Genomic DNA, 12,100 nt, shown 5'->3' on the forward strand with positions numbered 1-12,100 from the left:
CATCGCCTTTTGGTACAATTTTTGGTGAACTGTCTTGTCATTCTCATCTTCACCAAAACAGTTTTCACTGCATGCTCTTGCATTCATGCATTCTAAATTGTCTTAGCATCAGCTGAATGTAGTTAGTTTGGTTGAATTTCATCTGCCCTTGAGACAGTACAGTCTCGAGTCCTAGCATAAATAACATGTCATCTATTTCTTTAATGTTAAAGGGGGGTTTCAAAAATTTCCTCACCTATTACAGGACCAGGTTTTAAATTGTAAGACATTTCCAGGGGCAGATGTGGTCTCTGACCACAATCTATTGGTTATGGACTGTAGATTAAAACTGAAGAAACTGCAAAAAGGTTAGAATTTAAGGAGATGGCACCTGGATAAACTGACTAAACCAGAGGTTGTACAGAGTTTCAGGGAGAGCGTAAGGGAACAAGTGGCAGGAATGGGGGAATGAAATACAGTAGAAGAAGAATGGGTAGCTTTGAGGGTTGAAGTAGTGAAGGCAGCAGAGGATCAAGTAGGTAAAAAGACGAGGGCTAGTAGAAATCCTTGGGTAACAGTAGAAATATTGAATTTAATTGATGAAAGGAGAAAATATAAAAATGTAGTAAATGAAGCAGGCAAAAAGGAATACAAACGTCTCAAAAATGAGATCGACAGGAAGTGCAAAATGGCTAAGCAGGGATGTCTAGAGGATAAATGTAGGGGTGTAGAGGCTTATCTCACTAGGGGTAAGATAGAGACTGCCAACAGGAAAATTAAGGAGACCTTTGGAGAAAAGAGAACCACTTGTATGAATATCAAGAGCTCTGATGGAAACCCAGTTCTAAGCAAAGAAGGAAAAGCAGAAAGGTGGAGGGAGTATATAGAGGGTCTATACAAGGGTGATGAACTTGAGGACAATATTATGGAAATGGAAGAGGATGTAGATGAAGATGAAATGAGACATATGATACCGCGTGAAGAGTTCGACAGAGCACTGAAAGACCTGAGACGAAACAAGGCCCCCGGAGTAGACAACATTCCATTAGAACTACTGACGGTCTTGGGAGAGCCAGTCCTGACAAAACTCTACCATCTGGTGAGCAAGATGTATGAGACAGGCGAAATACCCTCAGACTTCAAGAAGAATATAATAATCCCAATCCCAAAGGAAGCAGGTGTTGTATGATGTGAAAATTACCGAACTATCAGTTTAATAATTCACGACTGCAAAATACTAACGCGAATTCTTTACAGACGAATGGAAAAACTAGTAGAAGCCGACCTTGGGGAAGATCAGTTTGGATTCCTTAGAAATATTGGAACACGTGAGGCAATACTGACCCTACAACTTATCTTAGAATCTAGATTAAGGAAAGGCAAAGCTACGTTTCTAGCATTTGTAGACTTACAGAAAGCGTTTGACAATGTTGATTGGAATAATCTCTTTCAAATTCTGAAGGTGGCAGGGGTAAAATATGGGGAGCAAAAGGCTATTTACAATTTGTATAGAAACCAAATGGCAGTTATAAGAGTTGAGGGGCATGAAAGGGAAGCAGTGGTTGGGAAGGGAGTGAGACAGGGTTGTAGCCTCTCCCCGATGTTATTCAATCTCTATATTGAGCAAGCAGTGAAGGAAATGAAAGAAAAATTCGGAGTAGGTATTAAAATCCATGGAGAAGTAATAAAAACTTTGAGGTTCGCCGATGCCATTGTAATTCTGTCAGAGACAGCAAAGGACTTGGAAGAGCAGTTGAACGCAATGGATGGTGTCTTGAAGGGAGGATATAAGATGAACATCAACAAAAGCAAAACGAGGATCATGGAATGTAGTAGAACTAAGTCGGGTGATGTTGAGGGTATTAGATTAGGAAATGAGACACTTAAAGTAGTAAAGGAGTTTTGCTATTTGGGGAGCAAAATAACTGATGATGGTCGAAGTAGAGAGGATATAAAATGTAGACTGGCAATGGCAAGGAAAGCGTTTCTGAAGAAGAGAAATTTGTTAACATCGAGTATTGATTTAAGTGTTAGGAAGTCGTTTCTGAAAGTATTTGTGTGGAGTGTAGCCAAGTATGGAAGTGAAACATGGATGATAAATAGTTTAGACAAGAAGAGAATAGAAGCTTTCGAAATGTGGCGCTACAGAAGAATGCTGAAGATTAGATGGGTAGATCACATAACTAATGAGGAGGTGTTGAACAGGATTGGGGAGAAGAGAAGTTTTTGGCACAACTTGGCTAGAAGAAGGGATCGGTTGGTAGGACATGTTCTGAGGTATCAAGGGATCACCAATTTAGTATTGGAGGGCAGCGTGGAGGGTAAAAATCGTAGAGGGAGACCAAGAGATGAATACACCAAGCAGATTCAGAAGGATGTAAGTTGCAGTAGGTATTGGGAGATGAAGAAGCTTGCACAGGATAGAGTAGCATGGAGAGCTGCATCAAACCAGTCTCAGGACTGAAGACCACAACAACAACAACATTACAGCAACATCGTCAACATGAACCCAATGATCAAATTATTAGGGAATAATACAGAAGAATCCTTTTTGCATTGTTCCAAACCTAACTTATCACCACAGAGCATAAAAAAATCAGTCCAATCCTTAACTACCTAGGAAAGCCCACACAAACTATTATTCAATAAACACACTTTATTTTCCACACTATCCGCTCCTAACCAGGAGCGAATTTTATTATATCATCTGTGTGTTTTAATAGTTTAGTTTCTTGAGTTTCTGTGTGTAAATTTAATATCTAATAGCTACAGTTCTCGCATTGTCGTTTGCGTCGGAAAGTAAACCGATTTTGTAACATATTACAAGTTCCTAATCAGGGGCAAATTATTTAGTTTCACCTGAGTGCTTCGGTACTTAGGTTTTTGAAAATCTGCGTATTACTAGACACACTTCATGCGTTTTCGTCAGGGTCTACAGTAGAGTATCGCAGCACATGCCGATAGTCCGTTTATCTGCATGGTTTAGTTTTCCACGGTCTTTAGTATGGACAGGGACTGCGATTGTTGTGTGTGGATGTGAGCTGAGTTGGTGACACTTTGCTCTCAGCTTCAGGCTGTGATGGATTCGGTTACACGGCTTGAGGCTGCAGTGGATGGGCACCACTATTGTGGGCTGGCCTTGGGGATCCAACAGACGTCCAGCACGTCAGAGTCCTTTGATAGGTCCTCACCAGTGGCCAACCCAGTTACTGCTCACACTGAGGCTAACCCTTCACCTGTGGTCGAGTGGGAGGTCGCCCCGGGACGAATCAGGCAGTGAAAGACTTCACAGGCGGCTGCACGTAAGGTCTCTCCGGTTTGTCTGACAAACAAGTAGCTGTGTTGGCAAGGTACCAGAGCTCTAGGCGCTAATGGAAAGCACTGATGCTCAAATCGTTATAGGCACTGAAAGCTGGCTAAAGCCGGATATAAGCTCAGCCAAAATTTTTGCAAAGAACCTAATTGTGTTCTGAAAGGATAGGCTAAACACGGTTGGCGGTGGCGTGTTTGTTGCTGTCAGAAGTAGTTTAACTTGTCGGGAAATTGAAGTAGATACTTTCTGTGAGTTAGTATGGGCAGAGGTCAGTGTTGGAAATCAGGATAAAATAATATTTGGATCCTTTTACCGACTTCTCAATTCAGATGGTACAGTTGCTGAAAGGTTCAAAGAAAACTTGAATTTGATTTCAAACACGTACCTGATTCATACGACAATAGTTGGTGGTGACTTTAATTTACCCTCGATATGTTCGAGAAAACACATGTTTAATTCCAGAGGTATGCATAAAATATCATCCAAAATTGTGCTAAATGCATTCTCTCAAAATTATTTCGAGCATTTAGTTCATGAGCCCACACAAATAGTAAATGGTTTTGAAATCACACTTGACCTCTTAGCAACAAATAATCCTGAGTTAATAACGAGCATCTTAACCGATATAGGGATTAGTGCACACAGAGTTATCGTAGAGAGATTGAATATTGTAATCCCCAAATCCTTGAAAAACAAGCGAAAAATATACGTATTCAAAAAAGCAGATAAAAATTCACTTGATGCCTTCCTGAGAGTCAATCTCCGCTCATTCCAAATTAATAACATAAGTGTAGACCAGATTTGGCTTAAACTGAAAGAAATAGTATCGGCACAAATTGAGAGATTTATACCAAATAAATTAATAAACGACGAAGCTGTTCCTCCTTGGTTCACAAAACGGGTTAGAACACTGTTGCATAAACATCAAAACAAACATGCCAATTTTAAACAGACGCAAAATCCCCAAGATGGGCATCTTTTACAGAAGCTCAAAATTTAGCGCAGACTTCAATGCGAGATGCTTATAACAGTTTCCACAACGAAACTTTATCTCGAAGCCTGGCTGAAAATCCATAGAGATGCTGGTCGTATGTGAAGTATGTTAAGCCCGGTCCACACGCAACGATCTGTCTGCGCAGACATCGGCGCAGATGTCTGTACATGCAAAATATCGCTGCAAATGTGGTGTGTTCACAGGACACAAACCCCAATCTACCACTCGCCCGCCATCTGTCGATGTAGAAAAGAAATATCAGTGGCAAGCGACTACACTCCCCGTAAATGTCAAAAATTTAATTCAGATATTTTGAAATATAGAAATGGAGGAAGTTCTGTTGTGGTCTGTGTTCGCAACTTGTGTTGCGAAAACCATTCAGACCAACCGCAGGAACAGAGAAAGCGGTCAAAATGGTGTAGACAGTGGCGAAAGCAGTTTTCTCACGAAAATTTACTGCGAGAGTTGCAGGGCGAACCTAACGACTGGCGAAATTATTTGCGGATGGATGTCGAAACTTATAATTATCTCTTAAAGCTTGTCACCCCTCATATTATGAGAAAAAATACTTGTATGAGAAGGGCAATTTCTCCTCATGAACGGCTGGCGGTAACATTAAGATTCCTAGCAACAGGAAGGAGCTACAAGGATTTGGAATTTCCAACTGCAATATCGAAAAAAGCGTTGAGTGAAATAATACCCAACACATGTGAAGCTGGTGATGATGCCTTGGCAATTCGCAAAGACTTAATGTAGCCATATCGTCAAGAAAAATTATCAAAGGAAGAAAGAATCTTTAATTACCGCCTGTCTAGGGCACGCAGACTTGTTTTCGGTAAACAGTTCGCAACAAATTTTTTTTATTTTTATTACTGTTTCTCTGTTTGCTGAGGCATCAACTGCCCGCAGTTTTTCAATTAGAGTATTGTATGCTGTTGTCTTTTTGTCACGATCACTATATCCTTTACTTTTAATTTTCCACAAACATGGGTAGGTGGCTCTGAGCACTATGGGACTCAACTGCTGATGTCATTAGTCCGCTAGAACTTAGAACTAGTTAAACCTAACTAACCTAAGGATATCACAAACATCCATGCCAAGGCAGGATTCGAACCTGCGACCGTAGCGGTCTTGCGGTTCCAGACTGCAGCGCCTTTAACCGTACGGCCACTTCAGCCGGCCAAACATGAATGGTTTCTATATATTTCAATGAATTCACTTACAAACTATCGAGAACACTGACGAGTATCAGCCATTTTAATGCCCTGTGCGCACAAATACAAACACAAGACTGAGCAAACAGCTGTTTCGCGCCAGATTTGCGGCGATCTCCTGTCCACACGCTCCAACTAGTCTGCGCAGATGTGGTTTGAACCCATAGATTTGAGAGATTTCGCTCAAACCTCCAACCCCAACTTCCAGGATTGCACATACCGCAGGTTGGTGCAAATTTCTGTCCACACGCAACGATTTGTCTGCGCAGATGCTCAGACATTTGCGCAGACAGATCTTTGCATGTGGACGGGCCTTTAGCGGCATGAAACGATCAATGCCTTCTCTGTGCGACAGCAATGGAGATACTACCGAAGACAGTGCTGCCAAAGCAGAGTTACTAAACACAGCCTTCCGAAGTGCCTTCACAAAAGAAGACGAAGTAAATATTCCAGAATTCGAATGGAGAACAGCTGCCAACATGAGTAATGTAGAAGTAAATATCCTCAGAGTAGTGAAGCAACTTAAATCACTTAATAAAAGCGAGTCTTCTGGTCCAGACTGTATACCAATTAGGTTCCTTTCGGAGTATTACGATGCATTAGCTCCATACTTAACAATCATGTACAACCATTCGCTCGACGAAAAATCAGTACCCAAAGACTGGAAGTTGCACAGGTAACACAAATATTTAAGAAAGGTAGTGGAAATAAGCAACTAAATTACAGGCCCATATCGTTAACATCTATATACAGCAGGATTTTGGAACGTGTATTGTGTTTGATCACTATGAATTACCTCGAAGAAAACGGTCTATTGGCACACAGTCAACATGGGTTTAGAAAACGTTCCTGTGAAACACAACTAGCTCTTTATTGAGAACTATTGACAAGGGATTTCAGATCTATTCCGTATATCTGGATTTCCAGAAGGCTTTTGACACTGTATCACACAAGTGGCTTGTAGTGAAATTGCATGCTTATGGAATATCGTCTCAGTTATGTGACTAGATTTGTGATTTTCTGCCAGAGAGGTCACAGTTCGTAGTAATTGATGGAAAGTCATCGACTAGAACAGAAGTGATTTCTGGCGTTCCCCAAGCTAGTGTCATAGGCCCCTTTCTGTTCCTTATCTATATAAACGATTTGGGAGACAATCTGAGCAGCTGTGTTTGATTGTTTGCAGATGACGCTGTCGTTTATCGACTAATAAAACCATCAGAAGATCAGAACAAACAGCAAAACGATTTAGAAAAGATATCTGAATGGTGCGAAAAGTGTCAGTTGAGCCTAAATAACGTAAAGTGTGAGGTCATCCACATGAGTGCTAAAAGGAACTCGTTAAACTTTGGTTACATGATAAAACAGTATAATCTAAAAGCCGTAAATTCAACTAAATAACTAGGTAATACAATTACGAACAACTTAAATTGGAAGGAACACATAGAAAATGTTGTGGGGAAGGCTAACCAAAGACTGTGTTTTATTGGCAGGACACTTGATAGATGACGCTGTAATAGTCACAAACATATGGCTCACAATTTTAGACGAATAGTTGGTAACAGGTAGGTTTTTTAAATTAAAATACAGAACGTAGGTACGTTTGAACCTTTTATTTCGGTTGTTCCAATGTGATACATGTACCTTTGTGAACTAATCATTTCTGAAATGCATGCTGTTACAGCGTGATTACCTGTAAATACCACATTAATGCAATAAATGCTCAAAATGACGTCCGTCAACCTCAATGCATCTGGCAATATGTGTAACGACATTCCTCTCAACAGCGAATAGTTCGCCTTTCGTAATGTTCGCACATGCATTTACAATGCACTGACGCATGTTGTCAGGCGTTATCGGTGGATAACGATAGCAAATATCCATCAACTTTCCCCACAGAAAGAAATCCGGGGACGTCAGATCTAGTGAACATGCAGGCCATGATACGGTGCTTCGACGACCAATCCATCTGTCATGAAATATGATATTCAATACCGCTTTAACTGCATGTGAGCTATGTGCCAGACATGCATCATGTTGGAAGTACATAGCCATTCTGTTATGCAGTGAAACGTCTTGTAGTAACATTGGTAGAACATTACGTAGGAAATCAGCATACATTGCACCATTTAGACTGCCATCAATAAAATGGGGGCCAATTATCCTTCCTCCCATAATGTCATACCATACATCACCTTACATTGTCTTTGGAGCTATGAACATAGTTTATTGTGTTATTATTCAAAGAGTTACAGCAAAAAATACAATTTTTAAATTGAACAATAGTTGTTTCTATCATGCACTGGAATTAGTAACACCAGCTGTGTATACATCAATTTAAATTACATTCCTACCAATTTTAGTTTGGGAGCTACAACCCTTCAGAGTTTCAGGGGAAGATACCACATGCTGTACATAATACATAGCTGTCTGGTGGGTGATGGATGGTCTGTCAGTGGTAAGTTGATTTAAATGAGATGTTCCAATATGTGTCCATGTTTCTGAATTCGCAATGCAATGCATCTTCTAAAGGATCTGCGGACAAGATGTAACATCTCCGGTGTCACGGAGCGACATGTGTCCTCGATGGGTCGTTTTAGATCATCTAGGGATGTGGGGTCAGTGACATAAACACAATCCTTTAGATATCCCCACAAAAAAAATCTAATGGTGTTAAATCGGGCGACCTTGCGGGACATGAATGAGGACCATGGCACCCTAACCACCTTCCTGCAAACCTGTCGTTTAGTTCTTCCACAACAGCACACGCAGAATGGGCTGGTGACCAACATGCTGCATCCACAAATGGACTCTCGTGTATAGAACACCCAAACTGTCGACTATAAACGCGCGATATAACTCACCTCCTAGTATACCTGGGAAGTCGTGTGGACCGATGATTTCATCCCCATAGATTCCACACCATACATTAATAGGCCACCTACGTTGATGGTCGACAGATTGTACCCACCGAGGATTGTCTGTGGCACAGTAGTGTACGTTATGGCGATTCACTGCGCCATAATTTCTAAATGTGGACCCATCAGAGAACATAACACCTTGTAAACACTCCAGCGTGAAATTACACATGGCCCATTCACAGAATGTAACTCTCACACAGTAATTGCTCCCATGCAGCTCCTGGGTCTGTGACAGGTGGCACGGGAGAAATCTATGGCCATGTGCTATATGCCACACAGATGTGAGACTGACACCAGCGACTGCAGCAACAGCTCGTAAGCTGACATAAGGATAATGGTGTACTGCAGCTAAAACAAACACCTCCATCTACTTACTTCTTGCAGTTCTTCATCTGTTACTGTGGCGCATTATCAAGCTGCCTTTCTCCCGAAGTCGCTGTTCGGCACATAAGAACGTCATGGCTGCTGGAGCTCTTCGCCTGGGATATCTCACGACATATACCATGGCTGTGTCAGTGGTGTCGTGTCGGCACTCGCCGAGCGTCAGCAACATGTCAATGTACTCGTTGTTCGTGTATGCCATCTTCATTTGATGTCAGTAACTGTGGCATATTGAGCCGTGTTTGTTTTTGTGGCTCGAACTGACGAGTATACGGCTGTGTGCCGCGACAGTCAGCAGTCTAACAGCGAATTGAGGTAGCTTCTCGCTACGTGACGCTGGCGACGTTACAACTCGGCCGCACCATATTTAGAAGGCACATTGCAGTGTGTGTGGTGTCTGCTCCTGAAACTTTGAAGGGTTGTAACTCCCAAACTAAAAGTGATAGGAATGTAATTTAAACTGATGTATACAGAGGTGGTATTACTGATTCCAGTGCATAATAGAAACAACTATTGTTTCATTTAAAATATTGTACAATTTTGCTGTAACTTTTTGGATAATAACACAATAAACTAATAAACTATGTTCATAGCTCCAAAATCAGTGTAACGTTTCTTATGGTGACCTACTGCAATAAATATTTCCGTCGCCTATTACGTCGTAACTTACAGAGGCAAACACTTTCAGTGAAACATCCTATATATATATATATATACAGGGTGTCTGCCACCTCAAATATCTGTAGAACAACAACAGATATTCAAAAACCTTTTCACCACATGAATGTACAGCAGGGTCTTAGGAAACCAAATACTATGCGAAAATTTAAAATGTAAACAAATACTATTTTCAACACAAACTTGTGTATTTTTAAATGGCCACCCCCTGTTATTTCGTATACAATCAGTAGCATGAAAAATCACAAAAATTGTGGCGTTGGTTGCGTCTGAATACGTCAATTACACCCCGAGAAATTGCAAAGCAAATCTGACGCTTAAAATAAATGAAGAGCACACCTAGCGCACTCAAGTGTGCACCTCACACTGCCGGTAATCGTGATGTCACCTGACGTACTACGACAGTGGAGTATTAATGTATGGTGTGGTATTGCATGACAACACATCATTGGCCCATATTTCATTGATGGCCCTCCTAAAGTGGGGATAGTTTAGCCCCTTCTTGAGCTTTACCTTACTTGAACTGGTCCACCTCTTATAATGCGTCAAATAATGCGGTATCAGAATAATGGATGTCCTGTGCATAATGTTTATTGTTGCGAAATGACAACTAGAGGTACGATTAGTGGTAACACACTTGGTGGTTTCACGTTTATAAACCTCATAAGTTCTGAAATATTTGACTTGTAAAGGATAGCAACGGCGTCACAGTTTCTGACATAATGCATCGCATGTAGTACTGTGCTCAGAGCAGGGGTTGTCTGCACTGGCGCCTGTACCCTGCCTTAAACATACCAATATCACCACATCACGCTCTACCTTCAGTGTACAAGTGTTTCCTAATCTAGTATGCTGAACTGTTCTCATACTGTAGCCTAATCCACACACGTTGCCACATTAAAATGTTTTCTTGTGGTTTGTTACATTTGCCATCATATAGTCGATATGCCGGCCTTCCGTAATGAAGATAAACTAGATATCATTTTAATTTATGGCGAATGTCACAGAAATGCAACCGCAGCTGTGACACTGTATGCTGAACGCTGCCCAGATTGGCGGAGTCCGTCAAGTCTAACCATTGGCAACATCTGCAAGACACTCACGGAAGCAGGAGGCTGGGCTCCCACAAAACGTCGACATACAACGCCAGCGACTGGCAATGGAAACGAAATTGCTGTTTTGGCTGCTGTGGCGCACAATCCTGAGGTGGGTGTACGAGAAATTGCACAAGGTGGAGGAATAAGCCACAGTAGTGTGTGTAGAATCTTGCATCGACATCGGTTTCATCCATTCCATATCTCACTGCACCAAGAACTGTAAGGGAATGACTTTGAATCCCGCATTGCATTCTGTCGTTTTGCACTTCAGCAGTTGCAAGGTAATCCAGTGTTCGTAAGCAATACGTTATTTAGGGACGAGGCTTCGTTTACAAATCATGGTAATTTGAATCTGCAGAACATGCACTACTGGTCCGTGCAAAATCCCCACTGGATTCGCCAAGTTGTTCATCAACGACAGTGGAGTTTCAATGTTTGGTGCAGTGTCATGCTAACTGTATTGTAGGTCTCTATTTTTACCGTCGGACATTGAATGGACAGCGACATACATCATTTCTTCATGGAGGATATAGGATTGGAAATTCGTCTATCAACGTGGTTCCAACATGATGGATGTCTCGCACACAATGCAAAAGTTGGCAGAGACGTTCTAGATGCGACATTTGCAAATAGATGGGGCAGGGAGGTACTGTGCGATGGCCAGCATGGTTCCCCGACTTGACGCCATTAGATTTCTTTCTCTGGGGCCCAGTGAGAGACAGAGTGTCTCAAGAACCCCCAAAGACAGTAGAGGATATGCAACATCGTATTACTGCTGCATGTACAGCAATATCTGTAGAAACTCTACAATCTGTGCAACACTCTCTGGTTACCCTTCTGCAAACGTGTAGTGATGCAAACGGAAGGCACTTCGAACATATATTGACGTGACACAGTTTCATTGATCAAGATGTGAGTGTATTTTCTATGCTGGATGTAATGCACAACAATACAGTTCCTGTGGGCGACAGGGCACTAGTAAATGTATTTAGCTAAGTGCTTTCAAGTGTGTCATTTACAATTGTAGCTCTAGTTATCATTTCGCTAGAATAAACATACATTTACAATTTGAAAAAATTAACTTTGCGTTGGATGTGTTACTTGTTTATTTTTGTTGGCTGTGCATACCTGCCCATTGTGTGAGCCCCTAACACAGGCAGCGTGAGGTGCACACTTGAGTCTCAGGACGTCCACTAGCTGTGCGTTTCATTTATTTCAAGCATCAACTTCGCTTCGCAATTTCTCTGGATGTAATTGACGTATTGCGAAGCAACCAAAGCCATTATTTTTGTGATTTTTCATGCTATTGATTGCATACGAAATAATAGGGGTTGTCTATTTAAAAATACACAAGTTTGTGTCGAAAACAGTATTATTTACAATTTAAAATTTCGCATAGTATTTGGTTTCCTAAGCCCCTGCCGTACGTTCATGCTGGTGAAAACCGTTTTTGAATATCTATTGTTGTTCCATAGATAATTGAGGTAACAGAGTTAGGCGAGACACCCTCTAGGTATATAATTTTG

This window comes from Schistocerca serialis, chromosome 4, assembly GCF_023864345.2.
Source record: "Schistocerca serialis cubense isolate TAMUIC-IGC-003099 chromosome 4, iqSchSeri2.2, whole genome shotgun sequence".
In the NCBI taxonomy this organism is placed as follows: domain Eukaryota; kingdom Metazoa; phylum Arthropoda; class Insecta; order Orthoptera; family Acrididae; genus Schistocerca; species Schistocerca serialis.